This window comes from Cornus florida, unplaced genomic scaffold (assembly GCF_030987335.1).
Source record: "Cornus florida cultivar Cherokee Brave unplaced genomic scaffold, ASM3098733v1 CherokeeBrave_3.0.0_Hap2_Chr07, whole genome shotgun sequence".
Taxonomy (NCBI): Eukaryota; Viridiplantae; Streptophyta; class Magnoliopsida; order Cornales; family Cornaceae; genus Cornus; species Cornus florida.
This window is the reverse complement of record NW_026775577.1, coordinates 37,649,537-37,671,392: the sequence shown is the minus strand read 5'-3', so window position 1 is coordinate 37,671,392 and position 21,856 is coordinate 37,649,537. Positions and strand designations below refer to the sequence as shown.

General features: G+C 37.5%; 1 pseudogene; it reads right to left on the bottom strand.

The window, feature by feature from the left end:
• Positions 1-12,258: 12,258 nt before the first annotated feature.
• LOC132267891 (small nucleolar RNA R71) lies at positions 12,259-12,357 on the bottom strand (annotated as a pseudogene).
• Positions 12,358-21,856: the final 9,499 nt, after the last annotated feature.

Genomic DNA, 21,856 nt, shown 5'->3' with positions numbered 1-21,856 from the left:
TTCATTTAAAATCATAATTTTTTAAATCCTCAGAGTTGAAACAATTAATCATAGTATGATGATTGTGGTGAAGTCAAATCCCTAAGATTTCTTTCTCTGATTACTTAGTATTAATATTTTGTTTTAATTTTAGTTTGTTTTTAATTGTGACAACTAAGCAAACTTTTCAGCCGGTTACCTGTAAACCATTAGAACTAAATTAAGGACTGAATATAAATCTCATATCCCAATGGGTTCGACACCTCTCTTTATAGTACTATCCTACACGGAATCGTTCTATTGCGAGTGGTAAAAATAAACATAACAATTTTTGGCGCCGTTGCCAGGGAGATTTATTTTAATTTAGTTTTTAATTAGTTTATTTTGGCTTACCAGTCTTCGGAATTTCTAATATCTCACCTTATTTCTTTTTCTTTTCAGGTATAGGAAATTAGTAGTGGGGACAAAGACGCTTGAGGGACAAAAAGCTTCGGTTTATTAAACCTTTTGTGAGTTTTTACTGTTTTCTTTTTACTTGAAAAATTTTATTTTTGTCACTTTTTAGGATTAGTGGAATTAATGCATGTGAACTCGCTATAATCAGTCAAAACCTTTAGTGCATGATCCTGAAATAGAGAGAACTCTTAGTCAGTTAAGAAAACTTAAAAAACATTTGAAATTAATAGGAAGTTCCTCTGATGACATGGCTGATAATCGTGATGCATTGGATAATGGTAATAATGGTAATACTAATGGCAATGAAGGACGGGTTCCACTTGTCCTTCCACAACCACAATTGAGGGACCATTTCATTCCTACCACATATACTTCCCCTTCGTGCTTTGTATTTCCGGATGCTGATGCAACCCATTTTGAGATTAAGCCTACAATGATGTAAATGCTTCCTACCTTCCATGGGTATGCAACAGAGGATCCGTATATGCACTTGGATGTATTTTTGGAATTGTATTCAACTACCAGGTTAACCACTCTTACCAATGACTCATTCAGAATGCTACTTTTCTAATTCTTTCCTAAGGACAAAGTAAGAACTTAGTTACATTCCCTTCCTCCAAATTCTATATCTACATGGGAGATGTTGCAACAAGAGTTCTTGAAAAAGTACTACACTGTAGGTAAAACCTGTCAAATGGGAAGAGAAATTATGGCATTTTCCCAAATCTCGAGAGAACAGTTCCATGATACTTGGGGAAAGATATAATGATCTTTTAAGAAAGTGTCCACACCATGATATTGCTCAATGGCACTTAATACAGATTTTCTATGATAGTCTATCCGATTCTTATAGAAACATGGTTGATGCCTTTAGTAATGGAGCTTTTTTTGCGTAAGAGTCCAGCTGACGCTTGGGAACTGTTTGAGGCCTTAAGTGAAAATTCAATGTAACATGTGTCTTCCTCTAGGTTTAGGTCTTCACTTGGAATGCACAAAGTTGAAAAAGTCTTTGAGGTAGACAAATCTAGTGAGTTAGCTGATGAGCGTTGAATATATGCATATTCGAGAGCCCCTAAGTACGTATATGTTAGGGCCTAAAGTGATACTTCTATCCATAATTAGACTAATTTATGTTTAATATGTGTTTGTAGGTACTCTCCCAGATAAATGGTTAAAACCGGGACTTTATGATGATATCGAAGCTTACAGATTTGTTGTCGGTCAGTTAAAGCAAGCTAAGAGCTGAAATGGTGAGTTTGAAGTAATTCAAGCTCCAGAGCTCGAGCCCAAGTGCTGAGGCTCGAGTATCACAACAAAAAAGAGAAGAAAAGTCAACAAAGCCCAGTTGCTCGATCCTCATACCTTGATGCTCAAGCCTTACTTCAGGGTGCTTGAGCCTTAACCAAGGGTGCTCGAGCCTTGACCTTGAAGCTCTAGCATGAGGTGTCGGAATTAAAAAGAATTGATTTAATAAAAAGGCTATGCTCCTAAATCTCGTACCTCACCTCCAGGATCGAGCACCATCCACAAAGGATCGAGCATCATCCACTGATACTCGAGCATTGAGCCCCAGATGCTCGAGCCTGGTACCTAGTGTTCGAGCCTATGAAGCTTGGATCGAGCAATGTTAAAGGAGTTCAACCCCAAAAATATTATAAGTGTTGAAGAAAAAGAAGATTCAGAAAATAGTTGAAGAAAATTGGCTAAGTGTCAATGTGATGATCGGGCACCATTTACTGAAGCTCAAGCATCTATCTAGAGAAGCTCGAGCATTGTTCCTTATGCTCGAGCATGAACCCTAAAGCTCGAGCATCCGTTCCTGAAGCTCGAGCCTTCCATGACATGTCAGATTAAAAGCTACGGGATTACTCTCTTTACCAGCCGTATCTCATCCTAGTTGGGCTAAAAAACCTAAAAGCCCACCAAATATTATTTTCTTCTATAAAAGAAAGCACAAGCCTTGATAGAAGGGGTCTGAAATTTTAATCACTTTTTATGGCGTTATTTAGAAGGCTGAAGGTGTGGTGGCTTTTATTGTTTCCACAACCTTGAAAGTGAAGATCCTGAAAAGAGAAGTGTAGTTCATGACGATGGAGATGAACTCAACGCAGATGCTATCCAATCTGGTCATGAGTAGCTAAACCCTTTCTTAGGGCACTGATGTAACCTAACCTATTGTTATGGTTTGATTGTTTTAACTTTGGGATTGTTTTAATAAATGATTCTTTTTCTAGATTATATGACTATGAGCACTTGAGACAACTCAAGTGGTTTTCATGCTTTAATAGATTATAAACTATTATTCTCTTATCTTAGATGTAATAGTTTGTTCTCTGTTCCCAATCTATCTTGTTGTGCGGTATCTGGCAGAGCCCTGCCGAACACAAGAATATAGGTCATATAATGGTACTTTAATGTTTTTTACAAAAGAACGTTTTCATAATCTATGCTTAGGAAAGGTGGTTCATTCGCAAAGTAGTTAAAGTAGGTAAAATAGGTAAGTGGATAGTCCACACTAACCGCAGATAGGTTATAGTTAGCTAATCTTGTAAAACATCTTTCTTTAAAACCCAAATTGAACGAATGTTATTAAGTTCAATTCTTTTGGAAAATATCATTGTTAGATTCCCAGAGTTAGTACAATTAACCATAATATGACGGTTGTAGTGAAGTCAAAGCCCTAAGACTTTCTCTCTCTGATCATTCAAATTAGTTTATTTCGTGCTATTTAAATATTGTGTTATACTTTTAGTTTGATAAATCGTGACAACCAGCAAATTTTCCAACCAAGTTACCTGAAAACCAATAAAACTAAATTAAAAACTGAGTACAAATCTCATCTCCCTGTGGGTTCGACATCCTCTCTACGTAGAATTATCCTACACGATATCGTTTGATTGCTAGATACACATCATTAGCTGCTCAAATAAAAGCCTTGAACCATAGGTTCGATCAAATTTTATAATATGGCTTTGCTCTCGTAGCTAATGAGCTAATCTACAAACTGCCTTGCCAAAGAAAGTTTGTTCAACCTGTGCTAATCCTTCCCATTATGCTGACACTTGCCCTATGATGGGACAATGATCTAAGATCCCATAGGAGCAAGTGAATGTTGCATTCTCTAGACCAGCTTATAATCCATATTCATCTACATATAATCCTGGCTGGAGAGATCATCATAATTTATCATGGCGTAACCAAAGTCAAGGAACCATTGTTCCTTAATCTCAGGGGTAGTATCATAATTCATCCAATCCTATGCCATAAAATAATTCTTTTAACCAATCTGGTATTTACCGTCCACCTCAGTTTAGGAATCAACCCACTCAAGCTCTCAATCTTCCACCTCCTCTTAGAAATTCTGCTTTTGAGGAGCAAGTACTTAATTCTCTTGTTGATCTTAAAGCCAATACCCAACTTCTTAATTCTTATTCTCAAGCTATCACAAAGGTAGAGGCACAAGTTGGGCAAATAGCGAGTACTCTATCTTGAAGAGATGATGGAAATCAGCCTAGTCAACTAATAGCTAGCCCAAAAGGGTAGACTTACATGATTGATGGACCCAATTCCTCAGGCATTCATCATGAGTAAGTTCAGGCTATCACTACATTGGGAGTGGTAAAGTGGTTGACAATCAAGTTAAAAAAGGACAGGAAGAAAACAAGAGGCATATGATTCCTATTGTTCCTATCATTCACAATCCACGTCCCAAGGATGTTTCCTCAAGTTTTATTCCATAATCCACCACAGGAGTTGAAGGTGGAGTCACTTCTTCATCTGCTCCTATTCCTGAGACAGCTTATGAGCCAAAAGCATCTTATCCTAAACGTCTCAAGGAACCCTCCCACTTTGGTAAATAAGGGGAGAAAATTGAAGATATGATGGAGGTCTTTAAACAGGTCGAAATCAATCTTCCTCTGCTTGATACTATAAAGCAAATTCCCGCATACTCCAAATTTTTAAAGGACTTGTGCACTCTTAAGAGGAAGTCTAAAAGCCAATTTCCTAAGAAAATTTGTCTCACCGAGCAAGTCAGTCCTATTCATAAGTATAACACTCATCTTAAGGTTAAAAATTCTGGTGCTCCTGTAATTTCTTGCATTATTGGAAACAATGTGATAGAGCGAGAGCTTCTTGATCTTGGGGCAAGTGTGAATCTTATTCCTTACTCGGGGTATGAAAAGTTTAGTTTAGGTGAGTTAAAACCTACGTCGGTTGTTCTACAGCTTGCTAATCGTTCTGTCAAACAACCACGAGGTATTTTTGAATATGTACTCATAAAAGTGGACAAGTTCTTCTTTCTAGTCGATTTCTTAGTGCTTGATAAAGAACTGGTCCAAGATTCTAAAAAGTATATTCCAGTCATTCTTGGGCATCCTTTTCTAGCCACAGCGAATATTTGCATTAACTGTAGGACTGGAGCCATTAATTTATCTTTTGGAAATATGAAAGTCAAGCTAAACATCTTCAATGCTATTCATCATCCCTATGATGATAGTGAATGCTTCTTCCTTGATGTTATTAGTGAGTTGGTTGAGGAATCGCTCCCAGCTATTTTATCCAAAGATTTTTTAGAAGCTTGTCTGAATCATTTCAATTATGAAGATTTTGATATCGAATCTTCGATAGTTGAAGTGAATTCTTTGCTCAACTCCACTCCTATCACAGATTTTCCTCCACGAAAATCTAGACTAGAGTATCTTCCACCACTTTCTAGTATTCCACCTATTCGTTCCTTAGAGTCTCTGCCTAAGCTTGAGCTTAAGCCACTTCCGGACAAGCTCAAGTATGCTTTCTTGGGTTTAAATGACACTCTCCCGGTGATCATTGCTTCCAATCTTACAAGTTCCCAAGAAAGTAGTCTTTTAAAAATTCTTGAGCAAAATAAAGAGACTATTGGGTGGAGTGTGGCTGATTGAAAAGGAATTAGCCCCATAATTTGCATGCATCAGATTCATTTGGAGGAAGATTCCCGAACATCTCGGGAACTCCAAGGAAGATTGAATCCTTATATGAAGGAGGTGGTTTTGAAAGAAGTTGTGAAGTTGGTAGGTGCAGGAATAATCTACCCCATCTCAGATAGCAAGTGGGTGAGTTTTATTCAGGTAGTACCTAAACAGATAGGTATTATAATGGTTGAGAATTCCGAGGGAGAATTAGTTCCATAGCACACCGCCACTAGATGGCATGTGTGTATTAATTGCCGAAAACTCAACTTCGCTACTAGAAAAGATCATTTTTCACTTCCATTCATTGATCAGATTCTAGAGCAATTGGCTGGCCAGAGCTACTATTGCTTTTTAGATGGATATTCTGGCTATAATCAGGTGGCCATTGATCCTAAGGATCAAGAGAAAACTACTTTCACTTGTCCATTCAGTACATTTGCATATAGACGGATGCCTTTTGGATTATGTAATGCGCCAGCAACATTCTAGAGGTGTATGATATCTATCTTTTCGGACATGGTTAAAAAGTTTCTCGAGGTCTTTATGAATGACTTCTCTGTTTTCAGATCCACATTCAAGAACTATCTCCAAAATCTGTCCTTAGTACTTCAGCATTGTAGGGAAACCAATCTTATTCTTAGTTGGGAGAAGAGACATTTTATAGTTCAAGAAGGGATCATTTTAGGATATATCATTTTAGAGAGTGGTATTGAAGTTGATAGAGCTAAAGTAGATTAAATCTCTAAATTGCCTCCTCCTACCTCTGTAAGGGGAGTGCGATCATTTCTTGAGCACGCCGGGTTTTATGAACGCTTCATTAAAGATTTCAGCAAAATTTCTCGTCTTTTGTGTAATCTACTTGCAAAGGACGTTCCTTTTGTCTTTGATGAGTCATACCTAAAAGTTTTCCACAAGCTTCGCTCTCTTCTTTTTTCAGCTCCTATCATGAATCCTCCAAATTGGGCTCTTCCATTCGAGATCATGTATGACACATCTGATTATGCTATGGATGTTGTCTTAGGACAACAAGTAGATAAGTTTCCTCATGTTATCTTCTATGCAAGTAAAACTCTTTCAGAAGTACAATTGAATTATACCACTACTGAAAATGAGTTACTTGCAGTTGTCTTTGCTTTAGATAAATTCAGATCATATCTGTTGGGTTCTAAAGTTATAGTTTATTCTGCTCATTCTGTTTTGAAACATCTTCTTTCCAAAAAGGAAACCAAACCCCATTTGATTCGATGGATCCTCTTGCTTCAAGAGTTTGATTATGAAATCCGGGATAAGAAAGGGTCAGAGAATGTAGTAGTTAACCATCTTTCTAGAATTCTGATTGCAAATACCTCAACTTCATTTCTAGTTTATGATTCCTTTCCAGATGAACAGCTATTTGGGGTTTCTCATTCGGATTTGCCTTGGTTTGCTGATATTGTGAATTACCTCGCAATAGGCAAAATTCCTTTGTCTTGGTCAAAGTAGGAGAAAAATCGATTCTTCTCTCAGATAAAGATGTACTATTGGGAAGATTCTCAGCTCTTCAAGTATTATGCTGATCAAATCATTCGTAGATATGTTCCCGAGAGTGAATTTAATAGTATTTTGACCTTCTGTCACAGTTTAGCTTGTGGAGGTCATTTCAGTGCAAAGAAAACTGTAGCTAATTCTTCAATGTGGTTTCTTTTGGCCATCACTCTTTCGGGATGCATACTTATTCTGTAGGTCATGCCTTAGATGTCAGCAGTTATGATCAATTTCTAAAAGAAATATGATGCCCTTAACTCTAATCTTAGTGATTGAGGTTTTTGATGTTTGAGGTATTGATTTCATGGGTCCTTTTGTTTAGTCAAATCATATTGAATACATTCTTGTGGCTGTTGATTATGTGTCTAAATGGGTTGAAGCAGTGGCTACTAAAACTACCGATCACGCAGTTGTGGTGGAGTTCATTCAAATAAACATTTTTAGTCGGTTTGGTATGCCACAAGCTATTATTAGTGATGGAGGTGCTCACTTCTGAAATAGGTATTTTCGTACCTTGGTTCAAAGATACTCCATTACTCATAAAGTTGTTACTCCCTATCATCCCCAAACAAGTGGCCAAGTTGAATTATCCAATCGTGAAATTAAGAGAATTCTTGAAAAAATATTTAAGCCAGATCGTAAAGATTGGTCGTTAAGACTGAATGATGTTTTGTGGGCTTACCGAACAGCTTATAAGACTCCGATTGGTACGTTACCTTACCATCTTGTCTATGGTAAAGAGTTTCATCTTCTTGTAGAATTAGAATACAGATCTTTCTAGGCCATAAAAAAACTCAACTTTGATATGAAATCTACTGGATCTAACAGGAAGCTTCAACTAATAGAGTTCAAAGAATTACGTAATGATGCTTATGAGAGTGCTAAGGTTTACAAATTAAAGACTAAGGCATTTCATGACAAGCATATCTTGCATAAGACTTTTGAGCCTGGGAAGAAGGTTTGGTTGTTTAACACACGACTAAAACTTTTTCCTGGCAAATTAAAGTCACATTGGGAAGGTCCATATATGGTTATTTCTGTTACACCTTATGGTGCAATTGAGATACAAGATTGCAAGACTGGACAACTGTCTAAAGTCAATAGACAAAGACTAAAGCCTTATATAGAGGGTAGTGTGCAGAGAGGCAAAGTGGAGATAGTAAAACTACATAATCCTATTTACTCGGACTAAAGAGGTCAGGTTTTCATCGAGCTATCGATGTTAAACTTAGCATTCTGTCGAGCTATCGACATTAAACTAAGCATTTGTATGTTGTATTGTATTTTTATTTGATTTTTATTTAGTTACTTTAGTTTCTGATTTAATTATTTTCTTTTCTAGGTTTTAGGTTTATTTTAGGTTAATTTTAGGTTTAAGGTAACTTAGGTTTAGATAAAATAGAAAAAGAAAATAAAAATTGAAAAATTGAGAAAAATCCAAAAATTTGTCTTAATGCTCGAGCTTGAACTTTGGGGCTCAAGCATCAATTACTAAAAGCTCGAGCATCAGTACCTCAAGCTCGAGCCTTCCATCATCATGAACTTTAGGGTTTTTAGCGGCCATGCTTGAGCCTTCAACCTAGGGCTTGAGCCTTTATACTTTAACATAAAAAGAAACCCTCGAGCCGCAGTTGAAACCCTCGAGCCCTTGCCCGTTTTCACCTCCATACTCTCTCCAATCTCTCAAATCTCTACATATTAATCATCTACATCATCTCTAGCTTTGATGCAGCATTAAAAGGTAAGAATCACACTCTCTCTCCTATCGTTTTTTTTTTTCCTAAATGAGGTAATTTTTTTTTATTTTCTTTTATTTTATAAATTGAAATCAAATAGTACAATTACAAAAGGAGTGAAACTCCAATACAGTAAGAGGAATGGATATACTCCACTTCCAAGGGAAAAAACCTAAACAAAAAGAGAAAACAAGCAAAACAAACTGAACTTCTCTCCTATCGTTTTATATAGAAATATATATATATATATATATACGTATATATTTTCTATATATGCAGTTATTTTATCCCAAAATAATGCCTAAATCTCTTCAAAAACTTCTTTTTAATCTTATATACCCTAATCTAATCATAATTCATCATCCAACCTTGCAGACATTCCAAATCTCAATCGAATTTGACGAACATGAGTTGGGTGATGAGCGCTGAAAAGTGCGTATTTAAACCCCTTAAGCTTAGGTATTCTAGTACCTTTATCTATCTTACTTTACTGTTTTAGATTGATTATGTGTTATTTTCATTTTTAGGCACTTATCCCGAAAATAAGCTGATGAGCGCAGAAAAGTGCGTATTTAAACCCCTTAAGTTTAGGCATTCTAGTACCTTTATCTATCTTACTTTACCGTTTTAGATTGATTTCGTATTATTTTCATTTTCAGGCACTTATCCCAAAAATAAGCTAACTCAGCAAATAAGAGCTTAATTGAAGCAATTCTGGGATTAAATGAAGAAAGGAACAAAGTGGAGAAAGAAGGAAGCAAATGAAGCAAAAGGTGGGAAGCAGCAAAGTTCGATCGATCCAAGTTCAAGGTTCGATCGATCAAATAATGATCGATCTCAGCACTTCAAGATAGATCCAAGCCTTGGCCTAGAAACATAAAGTCCAAAAGTTTGATCAATCCAACACCACCCTTTAATCGATCGAACACTTTTGTCCTTATTCAAATGATTGATCCTATCCACAGCTATACCACCCACTAACCACTTTTGTCCTTTTCCCAAAAATATCTCCCAAAATATCTCAGATTTGTCTTTTCCCAAAAAGCTCCACCAGTTGGATCGATCCAGCCTAAGTTCGATGGATCTCAGCCAGTTCGATCGATCCAAGTCCAAGGTTCGATCGATCGAACTTCCTCTAGTGCGAAAAAGTTAAATTTCCATCTCATTGAAAGTTGTCCTTTATCCAATCATTAGGGAATATTGTGTGCATGACCCCAACTCATTTTGGGTGTCATTTTGACCTACTTATATAAGGATAAGGATTGCTTTTTACAAAGGGAGCCAATATCATTTTTCATATCATCTCTTGGAGAGCAAGCATAGAGGAGGAGGCTAGAGACACCATTGGAGTTCTTCATCAACAAGAAGTAGATTTCAACCATAGAGTTAGCCTTTGAGGGTTGGAGCAACATCACCATGAGTGGCTAGACATCCTCTTGGGGCTAGAGTTAGGCCCAAGCATGCTTTCTATATCTTAATCTTGTGTATTATTAAGGGATTAGTGTTGCAATTAATGTTTTGACACTTTGATATATATAGATCTTGTTTATTCAATAATTTATGTGGTTTAATGCTTCCAATTGATCATTTCATTCTATACATATGTCTATGTATGCTAGAATAGATGTTCATGTGCTTGTCTTTATATTTTGTATTATTGATGCATGTCTATGTGTATTGATGCTATAGATTTGGAGATTATCAAGACATAGTGCTTAAAATAATGCTCTTGTGATTCTCTTGATGGTTCATACTTATTCCTTGATGGATTGAGCCTCTCCCCTAGTTTACTTTCATGCTAGTAGTGTAGATGTAGTATTGTTGTAGTGTAGTGTTAAATGGGACGACAGTCCATACTTCTTGTTTGATGATCCAAGCTTTTGAATACAAGAAGCAAATGTCTCTAACCTTGTGTTGTATTTGGATTGTGAGCTTAATAAAAGGATTAATGACTTGTTTTGATCTATTGTGCCTTTCACATGATGTTTAGATAATATATGCTTAACTAGTCATCCTTACTTATTGAATCAACCAAACACACACACACTTCAATATTGCAACACACCTTTTGCCCTCATTAGTCACTTGTCAATGGTATAGAAATGCATTGCTTGGTGGTGATCTCTAGACCCTAAGATCTCTCTCTCTCTTACTTACTCTTTATTGCATTCAATTATTTAGTTTAATTTAGTTGTTATCTAATCAACCAACCAACCAATTGTTTGATCACTCGACCTACTAGCCTTAATAGCGATTCCTCGACTTGTTCGATCCTCACAATCCCTTGGGACGATCCCTACTCGCCCTAACTATATTTATAGTGAAAGGTAGTAGCGGCTTTTATAAATGTAAAACTCTTGGCCCTCGTCTTAGAATCCACACTCTTAAGCTTACGGTAGGACGACGACCCGTCAGTTTTTGGCGCCGTTGCCGGGGATTGATTAATTTGATTTGGCAACGTCGGATTTGTGGAATCAATTAGGATTAGTACTCTTTTGATCGTGTCTTTACTTTATTTTTTTATTTTTCTTTTTGGTTACTTATTATGTTGTTTTTACTTAACTAGGTGCATTGTTGGAGAGGAAGCAAGCAAAGGAGCATTCAAGCTAAGCAAAGAAGTAAAAAGCTAAAAATTCTAAAAATTTGCTAAGCTAGCTTTAAATTTGGAGTTGAAGTGCTAAAGGACCTTTGTGAGACTTTCTTTACTCAATCCCTTAGTTAAATCGTCGGCCCGCGTGGAGGCTTATTTTTAATTATTCTTGCATCATTGTTGTTAAAGCATGGGAGTATGAATTAAGTGTTTGTGGAAGAAGTCTAATTGCATTGTTGTGAAGGCATAGTGTTTGTCATTCTTTGTATTTATTGTGTTTTGCATTGTGCATGCATGGACGTCGTTCATTGAGATCCACTCTTGTCCCTCTTGATTTGCATCTTGAATCCATCGTTAGAAATCCTAGGGGAAGAGGAAGTTCAAATAGAGCCAATCTATCAATGGATGACCACAATAAGGATCATGTTGAGGACCTTGGTCACATAGACCAACAAGGTATCCTTCATCCCAATGTGCACAATGAGATCATACAAGTACCATTAGGTATGCCTAGGCCATTCATTCACCAACCACCACAACAACAAGGCCAAGTTCCATATGGAATGCCAAGGCCAATGTATGCTCCATAACCTCCCATCATCAATCAAGGAATTCAAAACCATGGTGTTCATGTTGCACCTCAAGTAGCTAATCCACCTTTTGCTTTAAGAGACCATTATGTGTCTAATGAGTATAATGCACCTACATATATCCAATTACCTCCATTTAGAGTGCATCATTATGAAATTATGCCACAAACCATTCAAATGATTCCTAATTATCATGGACTTCCAAGTGAAGAACCTTACAAGCATTTGGATGAGTTTCTTGAAGTATGTTCCACCGTAAAATATACGGACATACCGGAAGAGGTTTTAAGACTCAAACTTTTTCCATTCACCTTAAAAGACAAGGCAAAGTATTGGTTTAACAATCTTAGGCCTTTTTCAATCACTTCTTGGGTAGAAATGTAACAAGAATTCTTGAAGAAGTACTATTCGGTTTCTAAGACCAATACCATAAGAACCTCAATTCGAGAATTTTCACATGGGGATGGAGAAACGTTTCATGAGGCATGGGAACACTTCAATGAATTGCTTAGGAAGTGTCCACATCATGACTTGCCCAAATGGCAATTAGTTCAATATTTCTTTGGGAGCTTATCGGACAACTATAAGGGTATGGTTGATACTTCCATGGGCGGCTCATACATTGATAGGCATGAGGATGACGTGTGGCATCTCTATGAGAGCATGAGTAAAAATTCTTTGCATAGAATACTATTATCCAATAATGGTAGAAATTCACAAGGTAGGAAGAGTATTGGCTTACATCAAGTCGACTATTCAAATGAAATAGCCGCCGAAATGAAGCCTTTATCTCAAAGGTTTGATCAATTTTTTATTAACTAAAACTCGGCGAACCAAGTATCTTCCTTCCCTAACCATTCTCATCGTGCAACAAATGAAACATGTATGACTTATTCTAGTGTTCTTCATTCTACTTCTCACTGTCCTCATGGACAAGTGCAAAATGAACCTAATAAACAAGTCAATGTAGCTTTTGTGAACCAAGGGAACAACCCTTATGGTACTCACTATAATCCAAGTTGGAGGAATTATCCGAATTTCTCTTGGAAAAACCAAGGAGAGGTCTCAAACCCTTCCCAAGGCGGTTTTCAAGGGAAGTACATTCCACCTCCACTTCAAAACCAAGGGTCCCAAGGTTATAAACCTTATCAATCACAAGGGACTCAATTTGCTAATTCTCATTTTCCCAACCAATCTTATTCCTAAGGAAATACTAGAAGTCCCGTCTTTGAAGAAAAAGTTTTGAATGCTTTGGGCACTTTAGAGGCTAACACACAATTGCTTCATTCTCACTCTCAATCTATTGCGAAGCTAGAAACCCAAGTAGGGAAAATAGCAAGCACTCTCAATGCAAGAGAGAAGGGAAAGATGTCCATTAATGCCCCACCCAAGCAACAATGTGTTGTGGAAACCCATTCCTCATCGAAAGGCCACACCATTGAACATGTTAATACGGTGACTACCTTGCGGAGTGGTAGGGTTGTGGACAATCAAGTTGGAATGTCTAATGAAGAGAGTGAACCGGTGCAACCTCAAGTTGTCACCCGTCCCGTTTCACATCCCATTCCTCCTTCATTGCATGTGCATGATCTTATGAATGATAAATCTTTAAAATGTGATTTGAAAAGTGATTTTGAAAATGATTCATTGAAAAAAATCTTGAAAAATGTGTTCGAAAAAGAAGTTTTGAAAAATAAGGTTGAAAAGGTTTTGTTGAAAAATGATTTGGAACATAATGATTTGAAAACTTTTTGTATTGAAGAGAGTTCAAAAGAAAATTTTGGGACAGTGTTTAAACCAAAAGTTCCATTTTCGGATGCCTTAAAAGGATCCATTTCAAAAGACAAGCAAAAGGCAAAAACCAATTAAATCATGGAAATGTTTAGGCAAGTGAAAGTTAATCTTCCACTATTGGATGCAATCAAGCAAATTCTGGTTATGCCAAATTCTTGAAAGACTTGTGCACCTAAAAGCGGAAAAATAAGAGCCAAGCACCAAGAAAAGTGGTTTTAACCGAGCAAGTAAGCTTAATTTTGCAACATAACACTCTTCCAAAGTTTAAGGACCCCGGTTCACCCACTACGTCATGCATTATTGGTGATCATATCATTAATCGTGTGTTTCTTGACTTAGGAGCAAGTGTTAACCTTCTTCCATACTCAGTTTATGTAAAATTGGGCCTAGGTGAATTGAAACTGACGTCGGTAGTTTTACAACTTGCGAACCGATCCATTAAGAAGCCTAGGGGTATAATTGAGGATGTTTTGATTAAGATTGATAAATTCTTCTTCCCGGTTGATTTCGTTGTCATCGACATGGAACCCGGTCCCCAATCCTAAGAGCCAAATTCCCATTATCCTTAGCCGTCCTTTCTTGGCAACCGCCAATGCCAACATCAATTGTAGGACGGGGATAATGAAGATCTCATTTGGCCACATGAAGGTGAAGTTGAATATCTTTAATCCCACACCCAATTCATTTGACAAATATGAAGGAGAGGTTAATGTTGTAGATAAATGTCATGATCTTTAATGTTAAGGAAATGAGCTTTTGTGTAAAACCAAAACTTCCAAAGGATCATCTTCAACCTTGCATTCTAAAAGTCTTGTTTTAAACTGTTGCTATGAAAGGACATGGAAGCCCAAAGGTTGTGATTGCATAGACAAGGGACCAAAGGCTTCTTTTGAGCTTAATCCAACAAGTTCTTCAAAGAACCATTTGTTGGGTGGAATTCAAAGCATCTATCACCCCAACAAGGAGGGGATGCATTATAAGATCTTTGATCCAGGCTAAAAGAGCCCAATATCTTGCTAGAGACGTTAAAGACTAGCAAAGACATTTCGTAGGGTGTCAAAACCCTATTCCTCCCCCATTTCTATCTTTCATTTTATTTCTTGCTAAGTCTAGATACTTGTTTTTGGTTCTCTTATGCATTGGAAGGAACTTTGGTGAGGATTGCATGAGCTTTCATGTCATTATTGAGCATTCTGCATAGTTCAATCAATCTCAAACTTGAGTTCAATCGATCGAACTCCATTCTGCATCCAACACTTAGAAAAATTTTTGACCTTCAGAAACCTGCATCAAAATCACCTCTCTGTCCCATCGTTCGAACTAACTCTTAGATCGATCAAGAGACCTTCGATCGATCCAACTTCAAAGTTCGATCGATCTAATGATTCAACACTTAGAAAAATTTTGAGCCTGCATCAACCTGCATATTTCATCTCTCTGTCTGATCAATCGAAACATTCCAAGATCGATCTGAAGTTCTTCGATCGATCCAACTTCCAAGTTCGATCGATCTCATGTTCCAATACTTAGCTAATTTTCTGAGCCAAAAACCTGCATATTTTTGCTCTATGTTTGATCGATCGAACTCTTGTTTCGATCGATCTCAGTTCTTCATTTCATTATTTTCACTTTTCAAATTTTCAAAAATCCAAAATATTTTCATTTTTATTTTATCTTCATTTTATGTTATTTTTCAAAAAAAATTCAAAAAATTCAAAAATATTTTAATTAGTTTTTAGTTATTATTATTTATTCAATTAAAAAATAAATAAAAAAATATATACCAAAAATATTTTATTCTATTTTATTTTACTTTATTTTCCAAATTTTTAATTTTAATTCCAATTTTTAATTTTGCAATTTTCAAAAATTTCAAAAATCCAAAAATACTTTGAAAAGAGTTCATCAAAATTCGATCAATCTCAGTTGAAGTTCGATCGATCGAACTCTGTCGGGAATGTTTTTAAAAATAGAATTGAGGGTTTTCTAGATTGATACCTTAGATCGATCTCACCCTAACCCTCTTCTCCGTCGCCATTGTGCCATCACCTCTCCCACCTCCGGTGAACTTTCTGGCGAGCATCTAAGCATCAATCTCTCTCTCCCTTCTCGGATTCATCTTCACTCTTCCACATCTCCACTTCTCTCATCGTTTGAGGTAAGATCTGAGAATGTCCCTTATGATTTAAGCTTCAATCTTGTGCATACATGCTTTATATGTTGAATACATGCTATATACATGACAAAATCCTCCATTGTTAAAGATTGAAGCATTTGTGTTTATATATATATGTGTGTGTATATAAATGTATATAATTTTGATGATTTGATTCGATTTGGGATGATGGGCCATGATTGGGTGATGGAATTGATTGATTTGTTGTGTTGATGGGCCCACGAACACGTTCGTGTGGGCCCCATACTTCCAAAGTCATAGATCTGTGACCTTTGAGTTTTCATCATCGCATAGTTTGATCGATCGAACTTGTATCTCAGATCGATCTTGAGAGATTGATCGAACTCATGTCTCCGATCGATAGAAGTTGTGAGATTGATCTCACTTATTTTTTATCGATCCAGCTTTTGTGATCGATCTCACTTCTTTTTATGATCGATCGAACTTCACAGATCTCACACACACACTTCATTCTTCACATTTTATGTTCATGTTATCTTATATATGCCCAATGCCTGTGATATTCCACATTGAATGCATTTCATACTTACATTGTTTAGCATGTTTCGTATCCTTCCACTTGCATAGATTCATGTCATATCTGTTTTGTCTATTTTACTTGACATTCATGTTTCTATATTGTGCTTAAAATTTCTTATTCTGGCACTAACTCCCATTGCAAGTTTTTCTTTTTGCAGGCCATGGTTAAGAGGAAGACCGTTGCCAACAGGCAATACGGGCCCACCCGAGACATTAGGCCACGGACAGAGGAGCGAGCAGAGCCCTCTTATGCACAGGAGGAGCCAGCACAGGCTACCCCACCTCAGTTACCATCTCATGAGGCCGAGGATGACTATATACCATCCACCTCTGCGGCTCATCCTATATTCACTCCATCACCATCTCTACCACATACTGGAGCTGAACATTCACCTATACCAGCTCAGCCAGCTCATCTAGAGCGTGATAGGCCCGCGCCTCAATATACGCATATGACGGTCAACCATGAGTCAGTGTTCGACACGTCCTTTTTCTCTAGATCGGTGCTGACCTGATCCGCCTACCATGACATCATTCAGAGGGGCCTGGCCGTTATTCTTGCCCCCGTCACAGAGCCGGTCTACCAGTGGCTGGTACAGTTGTTCTACCAGAATCTCCGACCATCACTGCGTTCCACAGCAGAGCTAGTTACCTCTGTAGATGGCCATCAGATCACCATCACAGTGGACTCTCTAGCCTGCTCTTACCGCTGTCCACATAGATGTCCTTCGGAGCTTCAAGAGACATATCCGAGGCTATACAGGCCTTCCTACGCCGACATGGTGATTTTTCTTATAGGTCACCATGCCAGTGGCTAGACCTTCACCACCCGGACATTCCTTCCAGACGACCTATGGTTCACCGATTCCGTTCTCTATCAAAACATATACATGGCCGGGCACAAGATTCAGAGGAGGAGCAATTATCTGACAGCCCTTTATGCCTTCTACACAGGGCACTGGGTGTCCATTCCCGCGCTCATCTGGAGTGTGATGAGGAAGCTATATGATGAGTACATCAGCAAGGAGACGCCCGGCCGGGCTAAATCTCTTCCATTCAGCCACCTCATCACCCAGATTCTTATACACCAGCACTACCCTATTCACCCTCGGGAGCACCCCGAGAGAGGTTCTTATCACTTCCTGAAGAAGGACTGGGACAAGAGCTACCGATCCATCATCACTCGCCTGCAGGACCACGCGGTAGTGGCTGCAGCGGAGTTAAAGGAGGAGGAGGCACAGGCAACAGCAGAGGCAGCAGCAGCAGCTCCCGTAACGAACGACGCACCAGTCGATCCAGCTGCAGATCATATAGATATTTACTTAGAGCGCCCTGCAGACGACGCAGAGCAGTACCCTTCAATCAGGTCTCCCATTCACGAGCAGGAACAGACTCATGAGCTTTCTTCTAATTCATCTATGCCTGAGGCTCCAGATCTGACTCCCGGTTTTGGAGTACAGCTATAGACTCTTGAGGATGCTATTGTTACCATCCGAGCTGATCTCACAGCCCACAGAGCTGATTTTGCTGCTTTCCGCACGGATGTCGCGACCATATTCTGAGATCTATCCAGAGATATCCGCGGAGACTGGCCTGCCCGTCCTACCTCATCCTTCTAAGTTCCCAGTTCCTTCTATCTCATGATCCTTCTCTCCTATGGATACTATATTTTTGTCACTATACATTATTATTTTTACAGCCAGTCTGTCGGCTTTGATATTTTTGTTGTACCTACACTTTACCTATTTTATATAACTGTTTTTGCTATGGATGCCATATGATTATATTCTCATATCTGTATGTTTAACTCCATCAGGTGCATCACAGTGACTTCAATGAGAGAGTGCTACCCAATTTTCAGAACCACCCTTACACCTCTCTCATTTCTTTATTTGTTTATCCCATTTACACCTGCATGTCCACTGTGCACTAATTATCCCATTTTGTTATCTGAAGAGTTTATCCAAGTGCCAATTTTCAGTACTACAGTTTATCCCAAGTTTAGGGGGGCCATGCCACCCACTTCGGATACTTCAGTCCCGATCATTCTTGCTTAGTTGCACTGGTATACTCTTTCCTTTGTTCTCTTTGCACATTGAGGACATTGTGCTATTTAAGTTTGGGGGGAATAGTGCTTTACAGTGTTAGTTAGTTTTAAATTCAAAATTTTGAGCATGACTTGTGTAATTGAGGGATATTTCTATGATTGGTCCATATCTAACTATGATTTTGATCTTTTGAGGACTATATTGCTTAAAATTTAAAAATTGCTTGACTTGAGAGTCCAATACTGCTTGTATGCCTTATGAATGCCATTTAGGAGTAAATTTTTCAACTTGTGTAATTGAGGTATATTTCTATGATTGGTCCATATCTAGCTATAATTTTGATCTTTTGAGGACTATATTGCTTAAAATTTAAAAATTGCTTGACCTGAGAGTCTAATACTCCTTGTATGCCTTATGAATGCCATTTAGGAGTAAATTTTTTGAAAGATTGATATCTTGCTTACACTTGTGGTCCACATCATCTTGATTTTTTGATTGCTTTGAGATTCATTCTAGGATTCTATACTAGCACCGGCGCACACTAGCATTCATTTATGGGGTACATGCTTTGTTGATTATTGAATTGGTTATATCCCAATTAAGCTAGTAGTGCATTGAAAGCTTTTTTTCTTGATAAAGGTGGATAACAACCCCTTTTCACTAAGTAGCCGGGATTCTAGCCTCATCAAGCATTGAACTTCTCACGCCAAAAGGTGGAGGGCCCAAATTCTAGGTTAATAATTGAATATTAAAATAATAATAATAAAAAAAAAGTTGCAAAAGCAATAAAAAAGTGAGGATTTCTCCCAAAAGGTGAGAAGTGCGAAATGATTAGATGGTTGTTGTCTTGATTTGTAACCTAGTTGACTTGAGCTTGTAAGTCTGTAGGGGTATTTGAACACCTAATGCCCTAAAGACGTCTGGTTTGGGAGTCATTGACCTAACGCTCGATCTCATGAATTGCTAGAAAGCTTAATAGATCAACACATTGCACCATACTTCCATCTTTGATCCTAAAAAAAAAAATAATAAATAAATATCGAGTGAAAAGAATAAGCGCACCTAGAACAATAAAGCTTTAATAAAAGGTCCACTTTTTGTCGTGATGATCGGTACTAGATTTATATGCTAGTTTGAGGGTAAGGATGTGATTAATTCTTTAGTTAGCTTAGATAGCAACACATTTGATGCCGGTCCACTCAAAAAGAATTCTAGAGTTGTTTTGATTTGCATGATCATTTTCTTGATGTGTGGAGAACCATGTTTGTTTGCTTGATATTGAAATTTTGGGAGATTGCTTGGAAATGTTTAAAACATTACATACTTGAGGTAGTTTTCTCCCAATGCTTGTTTGCAATATTGGTGCCTCTTTTAAAAGAATGAGCTTAATATTTGTGCGTATCATTTCTAGAAACCCTCACGAGACTTCACTTGTCCACTAGGGGAAACATAAGGGTTTAAAAGGCTTGTTGCATATGCTAAATGCAATCGTGTTCCTTACGAAAATGGCGTTATCCATTTATTATTTTCTAGTTCATAGTTGTATAGTTGTTCATTTCGTTCCTTTACTTTCTAATTCATTACTGGAGACTAGCAATATTTAAGTTTGGGGGTGTGATGAGCGCTGAAAAGTGCGTATTTAAACCCCTTAAGCTTAGGCATTCTAGTACTTTTATCTATCTTACTTTACCGTTTTAGATTGATTTCGTATTATTTCCATTTTCAGGCACTTATCCCGAAAATAAGCTAACTCAGCCAAATAAGAGCTTAATTGAAGCAATTCTGGGATTAAATGAAGAAAGGAGCAAGGTGGAGAAAGAAGGAAGCAAATGAAGCCAAAGGTGGGAAGCAGCAAAGTTCGATCGATCCAAGTTCAAGGTTCGATCGATCGAACAATGATCAATCTCAGCACTTCAAGATAGATCCAAGCCTTGGCCCAAAAACATAAAGTCCAAAAGTTTGATCGATCTAACACCACTCTTCAATCGATCGAACACTTTTGTCCTTATTCAAATGATTGATCTATCCACAGTTGTACCACCCACTAACCACTTTTGTCCTTTTCCTAAAAATATCTCCCAAAATATCTCAGATTTTTCTTTTCCCAAAAAGCTCAACCAGTTAGATTAATCCAGCCTAAGTTCGATGGATCTCAGCCAATTCGATCGATCCAAGTCCAAGATTCGATCGATCGAACTTCCTCTAGTGTGAAAAAGTTAAATTTCCATCTCATTGAAAGTTGTCCTTTATCCAATCATTAGGGAATATTGTGCGTATGACCCCAGCTCATTTTAGGTGTCATTTTGACCTACCTATATAAGGATAAGGATTGCTTTTTACAAAGGGAGCCAATATTATTTTTCATATCATATCTTGGAGAGCAAGCATAGAGGAGGAGGCTAGAGACACCATTGGAGATCTTCATCAACAAGGAGCAAACCTCTTCCATGGAGTTAGCTCTTGAGGGTTGGACTATCCTTACTATGAGTGGCTAGACATCCTCGTGGGGCTAGAGTTAGCCCCAAGCATGCTTTCTATATTTTAATCTTGTGTATTATTGAGGGATTAGTGTTGTAATTAATGTTTTGACATTTTGATATATATATACATCTTGTTTATTCAATAATTTATGTGGTTTAATGCTTCCAATTGATCATTTCATTCTATCCTTATGTCTATGTATGCTAGAATAGATGTTTATGTGTTTGTCTCTAGATTTTGTGTTGTTAATGCATGTCTATGTGTATTGATGCTATAGATTTGGAGATTGTCAAGACATATTGCTTAAAATAATGCTCTTGTGATTCTCTTGATGGTTCATACTTATTCCTTGATGGATTGTGCCTCTCCCTTAGTTTACTTTCATGCTAGTAGTGTAGATGTAGTGTAGTTGTAGTGTAGTGTTAAATGGGAGGACAATCCATGCTTGTTGTTTGATGATCCAAGCTTTTGAATACAAGAAGCATATGTCTCTAACCTTGTGTTGTATTTGGATTATGAGCTTAATGAAAGGATTAATGACTTGTTTTGATCTATTGTGCCTTTCACGTGATGTTTAGACAATACATACTTAACTAGTCATCCTTACTTGTTGAATCAACCAAACACACACACACTTTAATATTGCAACACACCATTTACCCTCATTAGTCACTTGTCAACGGTAAAGAAATGCATTGCTTGGTGGTGATCTCTAAACCCCAAGATCTCTCTCTCTCTCTTACTTACTCTTTATTATATTCAATTATTTAGTTTAATTTAGTTGTTATCTAATCAACCAACCAACCAATTGTTTGATCACTCTACCTACTAGCCCTAATAGTGATTCCACGACCTTGTTCGATCCTCACAATCCCTTGGGACGATCCTTACTCGCCCTAACTATATTTATAGTGAAAGGTAGTAGTGGCTTTTATAAATGTAAAACTCTTGGTCCTCGCCTTAGAATCCACACTCTTAAGCTTATGGTTGGAC